The sequence below is a fragment of the Oryctolagus cuniculus genome, chromosome 12 (genome assembly GCF_964237555.1).
Source record: "Oryctolagus cuniculus chromosome 12, mOryCun1.1, whole genome shotgun sequence".
NCBI classification, from domain to species: domain Eukaryota; kingdom Metazoa; phylum Chordata; class Mammalia; order Lagomorpha; family Leporidae; genus Oryctolagus; species Oryctolagus cuniculus.
In genome coordinates this window covers 36,062,613-36,085,249 of record NC_091443.1, presented here as the reverse complement: position 1 = coordinate 36,085,249, position 22,637 = coordinate 36,062,613, and the positions used below count along the sequence as shown (strand labels likewise).

The 22,637-nt window shown below is 39.0% G+C and overlaps 1 long non-coding RNA gene across 4 annotated transcripts in view; it reads left to right on the top strand.

Moving 5' to 3' along the window:
* LOC127483710 (uncharacterized) overlaps positions 1 to 22,637 on the top strand; it is a 56,982-nt gene that overhangs the window by 31,378 nt on the left and 2,967 nt on the right. For all 4 annotated transcript variants that reach the window (XR_011380468.1, XR_011380467.1, XR_011380466.1 and 1 more), the window contains one exon: positions 7,417 to 7,519. This is a non-coding gene — a long non-coding RNA (uncharacterized lncRNA). The remainder of the gene's footprint in view (positions 1 to 7,416; positions 7,520 to 22,637) is intronic.

The window sequence follows — 22,637 nt, the reverse complement described above, 5'->3', positions numbered from 1 at the left end:
TTAGCTGAGAGAAAGTGATACTGGACTCCCTAGAAGTACTCATTCCTCCAGAATGTGCCTCCAACAACCAAAGAATCTTCCTTTGATAAGGAAAGGAGCTATTTCTGGGAGAACTAGGTTTTATTTCCACTTAGAATTAAAATGGATAGATATTGTAGATGGAAACCACAGATAATTACACAGATCAAGCATACTGTCTGAAAAGGAAAATATTATACCTTTCATCCTTTTCATCATTTTATTATCAAAGCTTTTATTAAACTCCTGTGACATGAGGTTCATGGTTTGAGCACTGGGGATACAAAGACAAACTGACATTCCTCCACTGTAAGAGCAGTTAGGATACAGTGATTAATACTTTAATAGGGGAATAACAAGATACTGAAAAGGTATGAGAGGAAGTGCTTAACTATTTATAAGAGTCTAAGAAAAGCCTTCTGAAAGAGGGTAAGATTTGAGTAGATTCTTGAAGAGTGGGTTAGTTTTCCAGGGTAATAAGAAGGACAGTTGCAGGCTGTAGAGACAGCATGTAAGAAAATGCAGAAAGAAGTGAAGGAGCCAGGAGACTAGAATATATTTAGGCATGACTTTTAGGCAGCAACAGAAATCCTAAAAAATAAAAGGCATATGCCCTACTTTAAAATAGATATTGAGGGGTCTTTTAAGGGTTTGACTTTTAAAGGACAGAGAATGGAAAGGAGAGGGGGGTGACTGATGCTAGTCTGCATAATTAGTCAGAAATTTATCATAGTTGTCTTAAAAAGTAATAGTGAACACATGGTTCTGAGACACAGGGCCAGGATGGGGTTGGTCTCAGTTGTCTGACTTTGTAGATCATTATCTTATTAATCTGAAGAGAAGTGCTTTTGGGAAGGGAATGGTGGGTTCAGTTTTGGTTGGCTTGAATTTGAGGTTCAGTGGAACATTTGGGCAGAGGTTACCACAAAGCAGTTATTAAAGTAAGCTTGAAGTCCAGGAGACAGAATCAGTTTGGAGATAACAGATTTTAGAGTCGTGAGTGTGCAAAAGTTTTTAGAGCTATGCATGTGAATAAGATTGTTCAGAACAAGTGTGTCACAAGAGAGGGGAGGAGCCAAGAGCAACACAGGAAATCACAATGATTATGGTAAGGGGATCTATTGTTGAATGGAGCTGAGAAGTAATAATGGTAGAAATAAAAAGGAAAATCAGAAGGACATGGTGCCAGAGGGAAAAAAAAAGAATAGATCATTCTGAGAAAGAGGTATTGGTTAACAGTAACAAATATTGTTGGGGGGCCACATTTGAAAATGACACTGGATTGGGTCATTGCAGATCAAGAGAGTTAGAACCACTGGAAGGGTTAAATCAGAGCAGGTTTGAGGACTGACTGGGAGGTAAGAAAGTAATAATAATGACAGAAACTATATTTAGGAATGGCTCTTTTTAAATTAAATTTTAAAACATTTATTGTATTTTTAGTATATTTTAAAGAAAGATTTGTTTATTTTTAAGTCAGAGTTTCAGAGAGAGGGGAAGAGACAGAAAGAGAGAGATTTTCCATCTGCTGGTTCACTCCCTAGATGGCCACAGCAGCCAGGGGTAGGCCAGGCTGAAACCAGGAGCCAGGAGGTTCATTTGGGTCTCCATGTGGATGATAGGGGTCCAAGCACGTGCCCATGTGAGATGCCTGCATCCCAGGCAGAGGCTCGACTCGCTATCCACAATGCCAGACCCCAGGAGTGACTCTTGAGCTAAGTTAAAAAAATGTCTTTTTCCTTTCTTTTTGGGTATTGATATGAATGTTTTAAAACTAGTTGAGACTTTGAAATGTCTAAACCTGTCTGGAAGTATCTCCAGAAGCACTTAAAACAAAGGATAATAGGGAAGAATCCCACTGCTTCTGCAAGTAGAATGTGGCTGGATGTCCAAGATGATGGGGTTTAAATAATGACAGAGAAAGTTTGAAAAGCAGCATCTTTGCCGATTCCAAGATGTAAAAACAACCTGCCCTGCGGCAAACACATTTCCTTTCTGAAATACTGTCAAACAAATTCACAGGGACATGAAAAAAATGGAAATATATCTTGTAAAGTGTGCTGATGTGGATGCACAGCCTCTATCTCATAGATTGTGCGCGATAAATTTCAACACCCTATCTGATTTCTCTGGCATGTACATTGTGTAAAAGGGCCTGTGGAAGTACAACTTTATAATCATTCCAGCGAACTTGAGAAGGCATTGCACAAAAATGAGACTGCAGATACAAGCAAGAAGAAACCTTTCCTTCAAGAATGAAGGCACTCCATAATAACTTTCAAGGAAATGACAGACTTTGAGGCATTGTACACATTCAGTTTTACGACAAGAAATGCATCCCAGGCTTAGCATTTCATTTGGGATATTACAGTACTAGCTAGATTTGAATGGGCTTATTTTTTTATGAACTGAAGTGATAGCACATCACATATTTCTCAGCTTCTGAAGTGATTGGTATTCCTCTCCTATCTAACAGCTGTTGGAGGTTTTTTTTTTTTTTTTTTTATTATTTAACCAACCAAGAGTTCCAAAATAGAAATGTAGTCCTGGATATATTTTAAAAACATACATTTCAGGCCTTTCCTCTTTAACAAGTAGCAGATAAAATTCCCAAAGTGAAAGTGATAAGATAGCATTGTGACTGACTCACAAAAGCTTAAGGAATCTATAGATGCTCCACATGTCAGCAACCAAGGCAAACGCTGCATCTGTCATACCCAGCATCCATGAATTAAATAGATTTAGTCAAAACCTGATTCACTGCGGTGTTTATGGACTTGAGTATTCTGGGTAATAAATTTCCTAGTTGTTGGATGGCTAAATAGTATTATATTTAGAATACTCTTGTTATTTGAATTTTTATTTCCACAAAGATTTAGAAATATGTCACTATATTTTATTAACTTAGTGGTTTTTCTATTGATGCAAAAGCTGAACTTGGTTGTATGCTCTGTTTCTCCTGAAGGTGGAGAGCTAGTTGTTTTCTTTGTTATTCCTACTGTGGCCTGTGCAGAGAAGAGAGTTTGTGCTGGTGGTCGTTGGCTATTTCCTGTTCTTAATCTTATGTTTAATCTGTTCTTCAGGACCCCCTTTCATTGCCTATTGAGTTTATATAATATTTTATTTTACTTACAATCTGTTCTTCAGGACCCCCTTTGATTGCCTATTGAGTTTATATAATATTTTATTTTACTTACAATCTATCTGTTAATTAATATTTGGTATGGCTGCCAAAATAATATGGCATTTGCAAGTAACGTAATGTAATAGGAGAAGAGACATGTTCTACTAAAACACAAACTGTCTGTGATTAAATCAAGCTCCACTACTTGCTAGCTGTTTGATCTTACCTAAGAACTAAATGTGGTTGTGTCTCGACTTTCTTTTGTAAAATGGAGATTATATTAATACCTGTCTCACAGGGTTGTAACATTCCACACAGTGATTAGCTATGATTCTTCTCTCTCTATTATTCTATTTATGATTAGACCACAAAGTGCACCTGCAACCCATGTGCCCTGGGAAAGGCTGGAAATTTCCCTAAGAGAGATTGTTCTCATTCTTCATAGCCTGTAAAGAGCCATCTCCCTTCATAGCTGGCCTTTCATATACGAATATTCCTAGACTGGGTTTATATGTTCTCCTGTGGGAGACATTCTACTACAAAAATAAATAAATAAGTAAGTAAATAAATAAATAAAAGAAGAAATGAAACACTAAAGAATGCTGATAAAGGTTGTTATGTTGTCATTTGCCTCTCTATAGCCTTGAAATTTGGAAATCAATTTCTAGTTACTAAATTATGGAAATTGAGGGTTTCAATAGATTAATCAAGGTTTTCTGTATTATGCTACTATAGAAGACAGTGAGTAATTACATGAATTACAAAATGTAAAAGTAAACCAAAATATAACGAGCAGAAGCATTTTATTAGCGCTTTCTCCATGTTTCAGTGTATGGTGGATTGTACGCAGAGAATAGCAATCAGGTTGGCTTCCCCTCCTCCAGGAATAGGCAAGAACTGGAGGATCCTTTTGATCCTTTTATTCATCTTGTGTTAAAACTATAGCACTTCTAATTTATAGACATATTGTGAATGTCAAGGAAATGTCACCCAAATCATTGAAATATGGTGAAATTCATCCGTTATATTTGAGTAACAGGTTGCCCTGGGCTCCAAGGGAAGCAAGCTTAAATGGAACTGGGATTTTGACTGTTCAATTTCAGCACTTTAAAGACACAGAATAATCAAGGTGAATTTCTTAAAGGAAGAGGCTTGGAGGATAGAAAGGTAACTGTGAAGTATTTCTGGATAAGCCATTAAGTGGCAGATTGGCACACAGTTACATTTCACACTCCGATTTGTTTGCTTTAATGTGAATCACTCCCCTCAGCCCCCACTTTATATTGAAGCCTAAATCCTATAATGGAGATACTTAAATGAACCCTCTGGGTCACTCAGGCATCTATTTCAGCATCCCTCTGAGAAATTCAACAGTCTGCTATAAAAATTGAGTTTTATGTTTCTGTCAATGCCTAAGGAAAAATTTGATTATCCTCCAGATTTTCCCCAATCCTTTAACTAAATTGGGTTATTTGCTGATTTACCCTTTATTTTCCAGTACTGTGATAGCATTTCAGTTGCAAACTTCACTGTATAAGCTGACAAGAATATTAATGTTTGCTTTCCTAGAGAAGCATCATGGTTAAGTTTTACCTTTGGCCTTGTGTGGATCCATATTGCAACACTGATTTGATTGCTTAATAACTGGTTGATTTTAGGCAAATTTCTGTAGTTTTCAGTCTCTTTGTGCATGCAGTAGGGATATTAATAGTGACCTTGCATGGATTTTAGTAAGGATGAGGTGAGATAATTGCATGTTGAAGAACTGGCTCCTAAGTAGACCTGCAATAAATGTACTTCATTTACCATTCTCTGATCCCCTAAGTGATTTCTCACTTATTGAAGAAGCATGGTACCAAGGATGTGTTTAGACTCAGAATCTTTTATGATGGGAATCCAGATAATGTGCCTTAAATTCATCTCGACCAGTTAAAGTTCAACTAGAGAAGCAGAACCAATAAGAGATTTATCACAAGGAATTGGCTTACGCCTTCTGGGGATCAGCTGATCAAGTCTGAAATCCAAGAGTCAGGCCAGCAGAAAGGGAAGTGGGAAGGAATGAGCTGCTGTCTCTGAGTGGGATTTCTCCTTCAGGGAAGCCTCAGCATTGCTTTTTAAGGCATTTAGGTAATTGAATTGGACCACTCAAATGATCTAGGATAATCTCTCTCTCTTTTTTTTGTTTTTGAGGTTTCCACTTGGGATATTTTTCTTCTCCTAAATTTTTTTTTTTGACAGGCAGAGTGGACAGTGAGAGAGAGAGACAGAGAGAAAGGTCTTCCTTTTGCCGTTGGTTCACCCTCCAATGGCCGCCGTGGCCGGCGCACCGCGCTGATCTGATGGCAGGAGCCAGGTACTTATCCTGGTCTCCCATGGGGTGCAGGGCCCAAGTACTTGGGCCATCCTCCACTGCACTCCCTGGCCACAGCAGAGAGCTGGCCTGGAACGGGACAGAATCCGGCGCCCTGACCGGGACTAGAACCTGGTGTGCCGGTGCCGCAAGGCGGAGGATTAGCCTAGTGAGCCACGACGCCGGCCTAGGATAATCTCTCTTAAAACCAAGTGCTTGTGGACTTTCATCATACCTACCAAATTCATTGACAGAAACACCTGCATTAGTGTTTGACTGAATAACAGGTTGTAGCCTGGTCAAGTTGACACAGTGACAAGACCCACAAACCGCCTATTTTGCCTTTCTTGATTTTTCTTTGTTCACAGAAACCAGTGGTTTGTTTATTTATTTTTCTTCCTTTTTTTTTTCAAAAAAGATTTATTTATTTATTTATTTGAAAGGCAGAGCTACAGGGAGGCAGAAGCAGAGAGAGAGAGAGAGAGAGACTTTCCATCACAGGTTCACTCCCCAGATGGCCACAGTGGCCGTAGCTGCGCTGATTCTAAACCAGGAGCCAGGAACTTCTTCCGGGTCTCCCACGTGGGTGCAGGGGCCCAAGGACTTGGGCCATCTTCTCATAGCAGAGAGCTGGATCAGAAGTGAAGCATCCAGGACCTATACCAGCTTCCATATGGGATACTGGCAGTGAGGTGGTGGCTTTACCCACCACACCACAGCGCTGGCCCCAGAAACCAGTAGTTTTTAAAAATACTGTTATTATTGTAAAAATATAAGATGGTTGTTTTTTTACACTGCAGAAAAATAACCAGAAAAAGTTTCATTAACTGAGGTCAAATGTGAAATGCTACTATAAAATAAATGTTTTATATTAGAAATTGCCTAGTTTTACATTTTTAATGGATTTATAGGCAGTCTCCCCCACTAAGATGTAAGCTCCATGGACACATGTTTTGTTGTGCTGACTTCTGAATCTCCCACATCTTGCACAGTGCTTGGTTTAAAATAAAACTAGGAAGAATCAAGAAATAGTGTTTCCCTCTAAGACATTGGTGTAGGGGATGTCTTCTTGGACAAGACCTCCAAACACAGGCAGCAAAGGCAAAGCTAAACAAATGGGACTTTAGTAAACTCAGAAGTTGGCATGAGGAGTAAATCTGGTACCCTTGGCAAGTCCCTCCACCAATGTGTATTTTAATTTTTTATTTACGTAGAACATGCATACAAGCAAGTGCATATACTGTGAGAATGTAGCTTGCTGAATTATTACCAAGTGAACACAGGCATGTAACCAGCACAGGTGCAGACAGAGAACATCACCAGCACCCCAGGCATAGGTCCTCCCTCCTCTCTTCTAGTCACTACAGATACAGGCACTTCTCCTCTTCCTCAGTCCTTCACTCCCTTGCTGGTCCCCTGGGAAAAGCCCTTTGAATTTCCTGACATTTTGGAGTGATGCTACTGTGGATGTAATATTACCTATAGAGGTAAAAGATCAGAGTTAAATGTTAGCTCCAGTGTTTACTGTGACATTGTAAATCTTTAACTCTATGGCTTCAGTTGTGTTATCTATAGCACAGAGATAATAAAGAATTATTGATTTGGCAGGAATTTTAAATAAGCTATGCCACTTAAATTTAATAAATTAATAATAATAAATTTTCCTCTTGCATATTTTCCTTCCTCTGTCACCAAAATCCCTTTTCTTAGGCATTTTTCAATTCTAGGGACAAACTTTCACAAGCTATCCTTCATGCTGAACGAACTAAGACTGGAATTCCAATATGTAGTCTGGTCTCAACCTGTCAGTCCTTGTTTGCTGGCCTCATTGTTAGCTGGATATGAGCTTTGATAAAAATTCTTATTTTGGTGTTGAAGCAAACAGTAGTATAGAGCAAGAGCTTCTCTCATATTTATGTTCCAGACTTGAAGCTTGTTTCAAGTTGCAACATTTGACATCATTGGAATGCAGCGCCACTCTATGAATAATTTCCTCTCAAGGCCCAGCTCTTTACTGCTGAATTACGGTCAGTATTTTCATCTTTATTAAATACCAATGGCAGCAGATGCTCAATGAGCGGATATATGTAATGTCACTGACTTCTATAATCACATATAGGTGGTAAAATCTTCATGTTTTCTTTGAGTCCTGTATTTGGAATAATGAACTATTATTTTGTACATTCTTGTCACACAGTTTTTGTCTGTTCCCTTACCTACTCAAGTCATTAAAGTGGCTATTTTTGTACCAAACATATATTTCATGTTAATGTTTTTCCCCTCCTCTCGTGCTTATTTTCTGTGCAGTATACTCACATTTTTAATCATGTCATGAATTTCAGTGTCCCTTAATTTAAGAAAATAGACCATATTTGTGACTTTTTGGAAGCTGTGAAAATTTCAGCATTTTGCTTAGATTCATTCACTTTTAGGTACCAATTAGTGCCTTGTAATAAAGTTTAAAAAATGTAGCTGGAGATTGGAAGGTGAAGCTTTCCACATATTGTTTGTGCAATTGGTGTGCATGTATACTGTGCTTTTGACTATTACCTTCTTTTTTTAAAAATTATTTTATTTGAGAGACAGTGAGAAAGCAAGCAAGAGAGATCCTATCCATTAATTTACTCTATAGTTGCCAGGTCAGGGCTGGGCCAGGATAAAGTCAAGATCTAGGAACTCAGCTTATTTCCCCCATGTGAGTGGCAGAGACCCACAGAGCTGAGCCATCATCACTGCCTCTCAAGGCATGCATTCCCAGGAAGCTGGGATCCAGAACATAGCTAGGACTCTCAAATCCAGGCACTCTAATAAGGGATGCAGGCATTTCAAGTGGCGTCTTAACTACTAGGCAAACACCTATTATCTTCTTTAATGTCAGCAAGCAAAAATAAACACTACATAAAAACCAAATGCCCATATGATGGTGTCAAGGTGAGATACTTCTGTCAAAAATCTTTAGTGCTGGCCGGCGCCGCGGCTCACTAGGCTAATCCTCCGCCTAGCGGCGCCGGCACACCGGGTTCTAGTCCCGGTCGGGGCGCCGGATTCTGTCCTGGTTGCCCCTCTTCCAGGCCAGCTCTCTGCTGTGGCCAGGGAGTGCAGTGGAGGATGGCCCAGGTGCTTGGGCCCTGCACCCCATGGGAGACCAGGAAAAGCACCTGGCTCCTGCCATCGGATCAGCGCGGTGCGCCGGCCGTAGCGCGCCGGCCGCGGCGGCCATTGGAGGGTGAACCAACAGCAAAAGGAAGACCTTTCTCTCTGTCTCTCTCTCTCTCACTGTCCACTCTGCCTGTCAAAAAAAAAAAAAAAAAAATCTTTAGTGCTGGGGCCAGTGTTGTGGCATAGTGGGTAAAGCTGCTGTCTATGGTACCAGCATCCTATATGGGTGCCTGTTTGAGACCTGGCTGCTCCACTTTCAATCCAGCTCTCTGCTATGGCCTGGGAAGGCAGTTGAAAATGGCCCAAGTCCTTGGGCCCCTTCACGCATGTTGGAAACCTGGAAGAAGCTCCTGGCTCTGCCTTCAGATTGGTTCAGCTCCAGCCACTGCAGCCATTTGGGGAGCGAACCAGTGGATGGAAGATCTCTCTCCCTCTCCCTCTCTCTCTGCCTCTCTGTAACTCTGACTTTCAGATAAATAAATAAATCTTAAGAAAAACATCTTTAGTGTTTCAGGCATCAAATTTAGGTTCCTTTAAGGGAGCAACAGATTGAGAAGCTACATATTCTGAAAAACTCATGTGTTTAAGGTTATTTCTCTCACTTTTATGGAAATCTTGTGAGGTTTATGTTTTATTACATTAGCAATCCAAAGTAGAGGAGAAATTCACTTGTTTGAATTTACTGAGGGCAGAATGTTCTTGGAGTGTGGTAAGAAATCTGGGAAACGAGACAACACATTCTGGTTCTTAGTGTTTTATAAATGTGAGTTAGAGCAATGCTTATTAATTTAATGGCAAATATTTATTGAATTATTACTTTGTAACAGGGCTTTGCTCTGTGTTGGAGGTATAGTGATGAGTAAGACATAGTCTGTGCAGTAGATCATATCCTACTTAGAAAGCCATCAGTGAAAACACCCTCATAAACCTGAAACACAAGTACTGAAGTAGACACACTGCTAAGTATTGCAGCATCTTAGCTGTGACAGACCAGTACTAAGATCCTGGTTTCCTTGTGGAGATGTCAGGGATCTGCCCAGTAGAAGATGAATATAGGTTTTCCAGATGCATGAGTGGAAGGGCATTACAAACCAGTAAGTACAGAAATACAAGTTGATGTCTCAGGTGTTTTGCTTAGGTGTCTTTAATGGCATCCAACCAAGTGTGAAGTGTAAAATGATAATTCATTCCTTATTTACACACCTAACAGGAGATAAGTTTTTTTTTAATACTACATCCATGACATTGTTCATATCCCTTGCTCTGTTTTTCTCCATTACTAATGTTTATCTCATCATCTCCTATCTAGACCATTGTGGTTGTCTTCTGAATCATCTTGCTGTTTTCAATCTTGACTGTCTTTGATCCCTACTTCAGAGTGCTGGCAGAATGATCTCTCTATACTCAAACAGGATGTTTCCCTGTGTTAAAAACTCTTCAATACCTTTCCTTAGGAAATGGGAAAAATATAGGAACTTTTTGCATAGTTTGGAAAGCTCTCATGCTCTACTTTTTGTTTGACAAGTTTTTAATGTCTAAATTTCCTTATATTAATCTTGAAAGTAAACATGGGGGTTGTATGTCAGAGATGAAAGTTATTATGGCAGTGACTACACTGATTCCTCACACCCAACTCATGGAGGGTGGGAGAGTCTGTACTGCAGGAAAGGAGTCTTGAAATTGTGGATCTGGGAGTTTATATTGGATGCATAGTATCCACCCCATTCAAGAACTGAAGCCAGTTATTGAACCTAGGCACTCTGATATGGGATATGGATATATTAACCAGCATCTTAAATACTAGGCTAAATGCCCACTCCTAACCTGGTGACTTTAAAAACATGTATATACTTATGTAAATCATCCTATTCAATATTTAACGTATTTCTATCACACCAGAAAGTTCTAATGCACTGTTTATGGGAATAAACAAGGTCTGTAAAAAGTTTAATATTTTTTTTTTTTTTGACAGGCAGAGTTAGTGAGAGAGACAGAGAGAAAGGTCTTCCTTTTCCATTGGTTCACACCCCAAATGGCCGCTACAGCTGGCGTGCTGTGCTGATTCGAAGCCAGGAGCCAGGAGCTTCCTCCTGGTCTCCCATGCAGGTGCAGGGCCCAAGTGCTTGGGCCATCCTCCATTGCCTTCCTGGGCCACAACATAGAACTGGACAGGAAGAGGAGCAATGGGGACAGAATCCGCCACCCCGACTGGGACTAGAACCTGGAGTGCTTGGCCTAGTGAGCTGTGGCGCCGGCCATGGTTAATATGTTTTATTCAGGGCAGAACTTGAGTGACTTAGGAGTGGGAGACACAAGTCCATTTACTTTTTTTTCCCCAATGAAATCTTTTTATTTAATGAGTAAAAATTTCATAAGTACAACTTTTTAAAAAAGATTTATTCATTTATTTGAAAGTTAGAGTTACACAGAGAAAGAAGGAGAGGCAAGCAGAGAGAGAGAAGTCTTCCATCTGCTGGTTCACTCCCCAATTGGCTGCAATGACTGCGCTGATCCGAAGCTAGGAGCCAGGAGCTTCCTCTGGGTCTCCCACATGGGTGCAGGGGCCCATCTTCTACTGCTTTCTCAGGCCACAGCAGAGAGCTGGATCAGAAGTGGAGATGCTAGGACCCGAACCAGGGCCCATATGTGATGCTGTCAGTGTGGACGATGGCTTTACCCACTATGCCATAGTGTTGGCCCCCCATATTAGGAATATAGTGATTTTTTTTTTCATCATACGCGACCTCCAACTCCAACTCCCACTCCACTTCCTCCTCCTTCTCCTATTTCATTTCATTCTCCATTAAGAAAAAAACTGCTCCTCAGCAGTCAAAATAAGGGCTATCTAAGTCATTGCTTCTCAAAGTGTCAATTTCACTTCTGCAGGTTTCCTTCTAGGCACTCTATTAGTTATCACAGATCTGGGAGAACATAAGGTATTTGTCCCTTTGGGACTTGCTTATTTCACTAAGTATGATGTTTTCCAGTTGCATCCATTTTGTTGCAAATGGTTGAATTTAATTCTTTTTTTTTAACTGCTGTGTAGTATTCCATAGAGTACATATCCCATAATTTCTTTATCCAGTTTTCGGTTGATGGACATTTAGTTTGATTCTATGTCTTAGTTATTGTGATTTGAGCTGCAGTAAACATGGGGATGCAGATAACTTTTATTTCTGATTCATTTCCCTTGGGTAAATTCCCAGGGGGGGATGGCTGGGTCATATGGTAGGTCTATATTCAGGTTTCTGAGATATCTCCAAACTGATTTCCATAGTGGTTTTACCAGTTTACATTCCCACCAACAGTGAATTAGAGTACTTTTTCCCTCCAATCCTTGCCAGCATTTGTTGTTTGTTGATTTCTGTATGAAAACCATTCTAATTGGGGTGAGGTTAAACCTCATTGTGGTTTGGATTTGCATTTCCTTGATAGCTAGTGATCCTGAGCATTTTTTAATGTGCCTATTGGCCATTTGGATTTCCTCTTTTGAAAAATATCTGTTGAAGTCCTTGGCCCATTAACTGGGTTGTTTGTTTTGTTGTGGATTTTCTTGATCTCATTATATATTCTGGTTATTAATCCTTTATCTGTTGCATAGTTTGCAAATAATTTCTCCCATTCTGTCGGTTGCCTCTACACTTTCCTGAGTGTTTCTTTTGCAGTGGAGAAGCTTCTCAATTTGATGTAATCCCATTTGTTGATTTTGGCTTTGATTGCCTGTGCCTCTTGAGTCTTTTCCAAGAAGTCTTTGCTGGTGCCAATGTCTTGCAGGGTTTCCCCAATATTCTCTAGTAATTTGATGATATCAGGTTATAGATTTAGGTCTTTAATCCATTTTGAATGGATTTTAGTGTAAGGTGTAAGGTAGGGGTCCTGCTTCATACTCCTGTATGTGGAAATCCAGTTTTCCCAGCACCATTTGTTGAATAGACTGTCCTTGCTCCAGGGATTGGTTTTAGTTCATTGGTCAAATATAAGTTGGCTGTAGATGCTTGGATTGGTTTCTGGCATTTCTATTCTGTTCCATTGGTCTATCTATCTGTTTTGAACCAGTACTAGGCTGTTTTGATTACAACTGCCCTTTAGTATGTCTTGAAATCTGGTGTTATGATGCCTCTGTCTTTGTTTTTGTTGTATAAGATTGCTTTAGCTGTTCAATGTCTCCTGTGTTTCCATATGAATTTCAGCATAATTTTTTCCAGATATGAGAATAATGTCTTTGGTAATTTGATTGGTATTGCATTGAATCTGTATATTGCTTTCAGAAGAATGTGCATTTTTATGATATTGATTCTTCCAATCCATGAACATGGAAGATGTTTCCATTTTTTATATCTTCTATTTTTTTCTTCAATGTTTTGTAATTCTTATCATAGAGATCTTTGACATCCTTGGTTAAATTTATTCCAAGGTATTTGATTGTTTTATAGCTATTGTAAATTGGATTGATGTTAGTAATTCTTTTTCAGCTGTGGCATTGTCTGTGTATACATAGGCTGTTGATTTTTGTGTATCGACTTTATATTCTGCTTGTTTAACAAACGCTTCTATGAGTTCCAATAGTCTCTAGGTTGAGCCTTTTGGATCCCCTATATATAGAATGACATCATCTGCAAATAGGTATAGTTTAACTTTTTCTTTCCCAATTTAAATCCATTTGATTTCTTTTTCTTGTCTAATGGCTCCGGCTAAAACATCCAGGAATGTATTGAATAACAATGGTGAGCATGGACATCCTTGTTTGGTTCTGGATCTCAGTGGGAATTCTTCCAACTTTTCCCTATTCATTAGGGTTTGTAATAAATCGCCTTGATTTTGTTCAGGACTGTTCCTTCTATACCCAATTTACTTAAATTTTTCATCATGAAAGGGTGTTGTATTTTATTGAATGCTTTCTCTGCATCTATTGAGATAATCATATGGTTTTTGTTCTGCAGTGTGTTAAAGTGATTTATCACATTGATTGATTTGCAAATGTTGAACTATCCTTGCTTTCCATGGATACATTCCACTTGGTCCAGTTGAATGATCTTTCTGAGGTGTTGTTGGATTCAATTGACCAGAATGTTGTTGAGGATTTTTGGGTCTATGTTCATCAAGGAAATGGGTCTGTAGTTCTCTTTCTCTGTTATGTCTTGTACAGATTTAGGAATTAAGGTGATGCTGGCTTCATAGAAAGAATTTTGGAGGATTCTATCCATTTTAATTGTTTTGAATAACTTGAGAAGGATTGGAGATAGTTCTTCTTTAAATGTCTGGTAGAATTTCAATTTCTTTCTGTCAATGGATCTGTTAGGTTTTCTGTGTCTTCATTGGTAAATTTAGGTAGATTGTATATGTCCAAGAATCTATCCTTTTCTTCTAGGTTTTCCAGTTTGTTTGCATACAGCTCTTTGTAATAATTTCTGATAATTCTTTTTATTTCTGTGGTGATTGTTGTTACATTTCCTTTTTCATTTCTAATTTTGTTGATTTCAGTCCTCTCTCTCTCTCTCTTGGTTAGTTGGGTCAATGATATGTCACTTTTACTTGTTTTTTCAAAAAACCAGCTCTTATTGCTGATTTTTTATATTTTTTGGTTTTAATTTTTTTTATATCTTCTATAATTTTAATTATTTCTTTTCTCTTACTAGTTTTGGGTTTGGTTTGCTATTGTTTTTCTAGATCTTTTAGTTGCATTGATAGCTCATTTATTTGGTTCCTTTCAAATTTCTTGATGTAGGCACCTATTGCTATAAACTTTCCTCTTAACACCTTTTTTGCTATATCCTATAAACTTTGATATGTTGTATTGTCATATTCATTTGTTTCTAGAAATTTTTTGATTTATCCTATAATCCACTGTTCATTCAGGAGCATGTTTTTCAGTCTCCATGTATTTGCATATGTTGTTGAGATTCCTGAGTTGCTGATTTCCAGCTTCTTTGCATTGTCACTGGAGAAGATGCATGGTATGATTTTGATTTTTCTGAATGTACTGAGACTTGTTTTGTGGCCTACCATGTGGTCAGTCCTAGAGAAGGTTCCATGCACAGGTGAGAAGAATGTGTATTCTGCAACTGTAGGATGAAAAGTTCTGTAGATGTTTATTAAGTCCATTTGGTCTCTAGTGTCGATTAACTCTGCTGTTTCCTTGCTGATTTTCTATCTGCTTGATCTGTCCATTGCTGAAACTAGGGTTTTGAAATACCCAATTACTATTGTATTTGAATCTATGTCTCCATTTAGATCCCTTAACATTTCTTTTAAATAACCAGGTGCCCTGTAATTAGGTACGTATACATTTACAATAGTCACATCTTCCTGTTGGATTAATCCCTTAATCATTATGTAGTGTCCTTCTTTGTCCCTTTTACCGGTTTTTGTGTTAATGTCTATTTTGTATAATTTTAGGATGGTTAACACCAGCTCTTTTTTGGTTTCTGTTAGCATGGAATTAGCACTGCAACACCAGCTCTTTTTTGGTTTCTGTTAGCATGGAATATCTTCTTTTATTTTTGACAGGCTGAGATTGTGAGAGAGAGAGAGACAGAAAGAAAGGTCTTCCTTTTCCATTGGTTAACCCGCAAATGGCCACTATTGCCAGTGCTGCACCAATCTGAAGCCAGGAGCCAGGTGCTTCCACCTGGTCTTCCATGTGGGTGCAGGGCCCAAGCACTTAGGCCATCCTCCATTGCCTTCTCAGGCCACAACAGAGAGCTGGACCAGAAGAGGAGCAACCAGGACAGAATCTGGTGCACCAACTGGGACTAGAACCCGGGTTGCTGGCACCGCAGGCGGAGGATTAGCCAAGTGAGCCATGGTGCTGGCCAGCATGGAATATCTTTGTTCATCCTTTCACGTTCAGTCTGTATGGATATTTGCTGGTGAGATGTGTTCCTTGTAGGCATAAAATAGATGGTTTTTGTTTTTTAATCCATTCAGCCAGTCTGTGCCTTTTAACTGGATTTTTGAGGCCATTTCAATTCAAGGTGACTTTTGATAAGTAATGACTATGCCCTGCCACTTTTCTTTCAATATTCCTATTATTTTTTTTTGAATTTACTTTGTACTTTTACTCTGAGATTTCCTTCTTCTACCTTCTTCTGTAGTGATAACCATGTTTCTGTGTTTCTGTAAATAGCACATCCTTAAGCATCTTTTGCAAGGCTGCAAAGGTGGTGACAAATTTTTTCAATTTCTGTTTGTCATGGAAGGTCTTCATTTCACCTTTGTTCATAAATGAGAGATTTGCAGGGTATGGTACTCTGGGTTGACAGTTTTTTTTTTTTCTCTTGAGACTTGGACTATATATCACCATTCCTTTCTAGCCTGTGTGGTTTCTGATGAGAAGTCCACTGTGAGTCTAATTGGAGATCCTCTGAAAGAAATCAGGTGTTTCTCTTGTGCACATTTTAGAATTTTTCTGTATGTTTTACTGTGTAGTATTTGATTACAAAGTGTTATGGTGAAGATCTTTTCTGGTCACGTCTATTAAGAGTTTTTTTTTAACTTTTATTTAGTAAATATAAATTTCAAAAGTACAGTTTATGGATTACAATGGCTCCCCCCCCATAACTTCCCTCCCACCCGCAACCCTCCCCTTTCCCACTCCCTCTCCCATTCAATTCACATCAAGATTCATTTTCAATTATCTTAATATACAGAAAATCAGTTTAGTACATATTAAGTAAAGATTTCAACAGTTTGCACCCACACAGAAACACAAAGTGTAAGTACTGTTTGAGTACTAGTTAGAGCATTAATTCACATTGAACAACACATTAAGGACAGAGATCCTACATGAGGAGTAAGTGCACAGTGACTCCTGTTGTTGACTTAACAAATTGACACTCTTGTTTAAGGCATCAGTAATCTCCCTAGGCTCTAGTCATGAGTTGCCAAGGCTATGGAAGCCTTTTGAGTTCACCGACTCTGATCATATTTAGACAAGGTCGTAGTCAAAGTGGAAGTTCTCTCCTCCCTTCAGAGAAAGGTACCTCCTTCTTTGATGGCCCATTCTTTCCACTGGGATCTCACTCACGGAGATCTTTCATTTAGGTCCTCTCTCTTTTTTTTTTTTTTTTTTTTTCACCAGAGTGTCTTGGCTTTCCATGCCTAAAATACTCTTATTTGGTATTTGTGGGAATACGCCTTGGTTTCTTTGTGTGTGTGTGTGGTTTTTTTTTTTTTTTTTGGTGACTTCTATCTTTGGACTGTGTCTGAGTGGATTACTGGAGTGTCTGCTTTCAGGGTGTACTAGATGCATGTGGTGAGAGTGTTTAGTGCTCCACAGTGAAGGGCTTGTCTGAGGTGACACACCTCAGGTTTGGCATGGTAAATCTCCTTTTTTTTTAATCAGAGGGGACTTTTATTCTTCTCTGTTGGCATAGACTCAGCTGAGCTCCTCTCCTTGAAGGTGACTGGTTTCTGGGTGCTAGCCCCAGTGAATATATTATTTGTCTGCTCTGCTACAAGGCCTGCACAAAGGATCTGTGCACTCCTCAGTGTAAGCTCAGATTCCCCAGCAGTGTCTGTTGCTGGGCAACCAGGGAGCCCTGACTTTGTGTAGCCTCCCACATTGACTGTCCAATGTCCTAGCCACAGCCTGAGTCCTCCCAAGCATCCTCAGTGTTTTCACGGTCCCAACACTCTAGCCTCCCATAGTCTCAAGCACCCAGCCCTCTGTCTATTCTCCCCACCAGACTCAGAAGTCTCCATTTGGCTGCTGTTTGTGGATATGAGCTGGTGCAGCTGTTATGTATGTCCAAAATGGTGCCTGCTGTCTGTCAGCTTGTTATAGGATGCCTTTGCAGGATGATCAGGGAGAGAGAAAACATGCCCCTACTTTGTTTTTTCTCCTCTAGTTTAGCAGGTACACTATCCTCCATGGGGCTTTAAGCTAGGTTCCATCTAGGTTCTTCCTGTAGCTTTTTCACTTCCTGCAGTGGCTTGGGCTGCTGCAGTCTGGTCTCACCTTGCTCTCCAACGCTGGTGTGGAGGCTCTCAGCTGCTGAGGTCTGAAGTTGTGCATGTCTTCGCCCCCCACATAGGTCCACTATGTTCCTCCAATTAACGTAGAGTTTCCTCTGCTGTTTTCTCCCTAACTCTTCCCTGAGACTCTACTCTTTTCACTTTTTAAAAAATATCTTCTAGACTTGAGCAGCAAGCTCCCTCCCTACTCCTCCATCCTAATCCAATCTCAAGCCCATTGACTTTTGATTACTCATTGCAAGTGTTCCAAAGTGGTCATATTCTAGTTATAATTTATATATTCTAAGACAGTAAATTTTCATTTATGTTACACAGTGAACATACGTTGGCTTGGCTCAAAAAGGTAGAATTTTGGCAAGCAAGGACTGATTTCTCCTAAATTGGAGAGTACTATTTTTAGAAGATGATTGGTTGCAAACACCTTTTTGAGACAGGGTATACTGAAAAGAAGGCTATTGAAGAATTTTCTTAAAAACTTTTATTTTATTTATTTTAAAAACTGATTACAGATAAAGAGGGAGGGAGAGAAGGAGAAATCAACTTTCCATCTGCTGGTTTACTCCTCAAATGGTCCCAACAAACGGGGCTGTGCCAGGCCAAATCCAGGAGCCAGGAGTCTCCTCCAGGTCTCCCACATGGGTGCAGGGGTCCAAACATTAGTTCCATGTTTCTTTGCTTTCCCATGTGCACCACCAGGGAGCTGGATCAGACGTGGAGACGCTGGGTCTCAAACCAGTGCCAATGTGGGATAACAGTGTCACAGGTTGTGGGTTACCCGCTACACCACAATGATAGTCCCAGAATTTTTTTAAAAAGGATTTATTTTTATTTAGTTGAAAAGCAGAGTTACAGAGATGAAGGAGAGGGAGAGAATGAGAGGAAGGGAGGGAGGGATGGAGAGAGAGAGAGAGAGAGGGAGAGGAGGGAGGAAGATATCTTCCATCTGTTGGAGTTTTAAGAGATTTCTGAGAATAGATAAGGAATGTATAAAGCAGAAAGGATTATGCAAGTTTGCTGCAGATGGTCAAGATGGAACAGAATTTGTGCCCATCACCCAAATCAAATTGACCTGGTGGATAAAATTAAGAGTTCTGTCTAGTCATTCCCCCGATAGGGCTTAGTTGGTGTTTCTCTTGAATGCTTTACAGGCTTTTTAGGGGCAGTTTGTTCTCACTGCCCTCTTCAGTCAGTTTCCTCCTCCTCCTATAAAAACTGCTGTTCTGATTTATTTATTTATTTTTTTGACAGGCATAGTGGACAGTGAGAGACAGAGAGAAAGGTCTTCCTTTTCCATTGGTTCACCCCTCAATGGCCGCTGTGGCTGGCACACTGCGCTGATCCGAAGCCAGGAGCCAGGTGCTTCTCCTGGTCTCCCATGCAGGTGCAGGGCCCAAGGACCTAGGCCATCCTCCACTGCACTCCCGGGCTACAGCAGAGAGCTGGACTGGAAGAGGAGCAACCAGGACAGAACCTGGCGCCCCGACTGGGACTAGAACCCAGGGTGCCGGCGCCGCAGGCGGAGGATTAGCCTATTGAGCTGCAGCGCCAGCCTGTTTTGATTTCTAACACTTGATGAGTTTTGCCTGTCTTTGAGCTAAATTGCAGTCATACTGTGTGGACTCTTACATCTGGCTTCTTCAGTTCAATATCAGACCATCCCTTTTTAGTGTGTTGTACTGTCCCCCCTTTATCAAATTAGCCTCTGATGCTCTCCCCACCAAATCTCTTCTTTTCCTGAACATTGCATATATATGTGTGTGTGTGTGTGTATAAAGTTTTTGCTTTCTTGGGAGAGCTACTTAAAGCAAGACAGTACGAGGGTGGCCTGATTCTAAACCCCTCTAATCAGAACTTGCCTCACCAGCACTTTTACATAACACCTCCTTTCTACTTAGTCCATAAAAATTCCCAAGGTCCTTTATTAGGGTGTCAGCTTTGAGCATTACTCCTTCCTTGGCCACTTTGTAATAAACTTTCTTTCCATAAAAGATCACAGCTTGGTATTTGGCTTTCTGATGCATGCTGGCAGGTAGTCTCATCTTAGTTCAGTAAAAATATGTCTTTGAAATTCGTCTGTTGTTGAGCGAATCTGGAGATTCTTCTTTACTATGAAATAATTTCCATTGTTTAAATATTACTCAATATATTTCACTTATGTGATAAATATTGGGCGGTTTCCAGGTTTTGTTGATGATTAAAGTAACCATGAGAATATTTGTTCAAGTCTATTTTTGTGGGCTTATCTTTTCCTTCCTTCTTTCTTTATTTCTAATTTTTTTAAAGCTCAGTACTTAGGGGTAGAACCAATAGATTATAGATGGGATGTGTGCCTAGCTATATGTGAAACTGCCAAATAGTTTTCCATAGTGATTGTACATTCAGACCACATGCTTTTTGTGCATGATTTGCCTGTTTGGAATGTCCTTCTAATTCCTTCTGTATATGATGGACTTGTCTTTGAAACCTTACCTTCTCTGTGAAAAGGAAATTATACTTCTTTACACCACCACTTTGTCTCCTTCATTCCTCTCCATTTCTGCCAGTCTCCTTGTCTGTGGCAAGCAGCAATTGTGTCTTCTGTGTTTTTCACACCCAGAATGAAATTCTGTGCCAGAGAATGCTACCAATATTGTATATTAGGTGTCACGTATTTGTTCCATAAATTTCTGAGCAGTTACCATATCAGTGTGTGACAATTTTATAAATAAGTAAAGTATGATATCTGGATGAAAATTAATTATTCAACTTATTAATAAACATTAGTTTATGAAAGATATTATCTTGGTGGCCAGGGTGTTGTAGCTGCCAAACTGGCTATGTCCCAGTCCTACTCTAATGTATATGGAAATCCAAGGAAAACATGAAATCACACAATGTTCAACTAAAGTTATAGTTGCCTCAAGAAGAATAATCAAGAGCGATATATATGGATTATTTAATACTCATTGTTACAAAACATCATTATCCTCTAATTCAAAAGTAAGGAGGTAGCACAACAAAGAAAGGTATCTTATTTCTACTGTCTTCCATTTCTTTTACACTATTTTTTGGGGGTTGTTAAATATTTTATCTTTAATTCATCAAAGTATCATGATTTTTTCTGTCTCCCGTGGAGCTGACCTAACCAGAGTTTCCACTGAACTAGACATGGATGTCTCAGGTTGTGGAATAAAATGAGAAACAAGATCCAAATGACATGTGTGCTGGGCAGCAGAAAACAGAAAATTCATTTATTCTTACCTCTCCATGTACCCTTTCATAAATAAGGTTTACAACAAGAAAATATTTTAGTAGTATATTTCTCAGAATCCACCAAATTTCCTACCTTCCTCCACAATTCCCAGATAGGGGGAGAAGTTTTCATTTAGTAGTTAGTAAGGTTGATATTTAATGAGAGAGCGATTCTGTGAAGTATATAGATTTTAAAGATCTCACGTGAAGAAATTGAAATATTAAAGGCAAGCGGTTGTCTATAAATGATTGCTATTGGCTAATATTTGCATATTAAAGAGCAGAAAATTTACAAGATTTATTCATTCTTAAGATTTGAATGCTCAAAGTATAAGACAGTGCAACATGTTAAGTTGGTGACTTTTATGTTTCAGAAATGTACTAAAAGCAGATGAAGAAGCTTAAATGTCTGCCAGAATCACCTTAGGAAAATATTTATGCATCACTATTCTTAGCTAATGTGTCAGTTTTTCTTAGAATACACAATCAGATGCTATTCTATGAACTTCACTGTCTTTAATAAAGGTTACATTAAAGCCTCAAGGAATAGAGTGTATGTGAGGAGTAGGGTATTCTTTCAATAAAGTAGAGGAAAAGAGTGGCTTGGGGCTGAACTACCAATGCAACCTATGTGCTTTGTATTCATTGAATACTTGCTCTGTTCATAATAATGTGCAGTAAAAATTGAAGAAATGCAACATAGCTGCTTGTTTTGAGAAATTTTGAATATAGATTGTTGGATGGAACAGTTGAGTGGCACATTTATATAATAACATAAATAAATGCAAATTTCAACAAAGCAGATGGAGTGAGTCATGAAATAACTTGAAAGGAGTTTTTTAAGCATGATTTTATTGTGAGCTTAACCTACTTTAGAAATCAAACCTGGTGAAAATGGAAAACTTTACCAGGTTTTTGTTTCAGGTCATTGTTAAGGTATTGATATATTTTATTAAATTTTAAAAAAGATTTATTTTTTATTGCAGATATTTTAGAAAATATTACATAAATATATATTTAAAATAACTAGAGAGAATTACTGTTCATTTGTCCTTTGTATATTTTTTATGTTAATGTATACATATAGACCCTAACATGTATAATACAAACATATACTTATTAAATTCTTGCATATTATAAATTGTTAATGAATTATTGTTCAACTTTAGATTGTTTCAAGCTAAATCCATTGGTTGGATCCTAAACACACATAGAATTCTTGGATCAAAATATGCCCTTTAAGATATATTTTTTCATATATTTTGCTTATGTACCCTACTTACACCTTGTACAGTTTGTACACCATTATTTCTTTCCTAAAGGCAAAGGAATATTCATTTCCATGAAATCTTGGTACTATAGGAAATTGTTATTTAAAAAATACCTGAAAACAGGGTCAGACATTTGGTGTGGTGGTTAAGATGTTACTTGGGACACTCGGGTCTCACATCACTGTGCCTGCTTTGGGTCCCAGCTACTATGCTTATGAGCCAGCTTCCAGTTAATGAACAACCTGGACAGGCAGCAGGTAATGGCTCAAGTATTTGAGTACCTGGCACCCATGTGGGAATCCAAATAGAGTTCCTGGATCCTGGTTTTGGCCTGGCCTATCCCTGGATGTTACAGGCATTTATGGAGTGAACCAGTCTTTCTGTGCAAGCCTCTGCCTTTCAAATAAAAATAAATCTATAAAACCTGAATATACCCTATCACATGACCCAGCCATCCCACTCCTTGGAATTTACCCAAAGGAAATTAAATTGGCAAATAAAAGAGCTG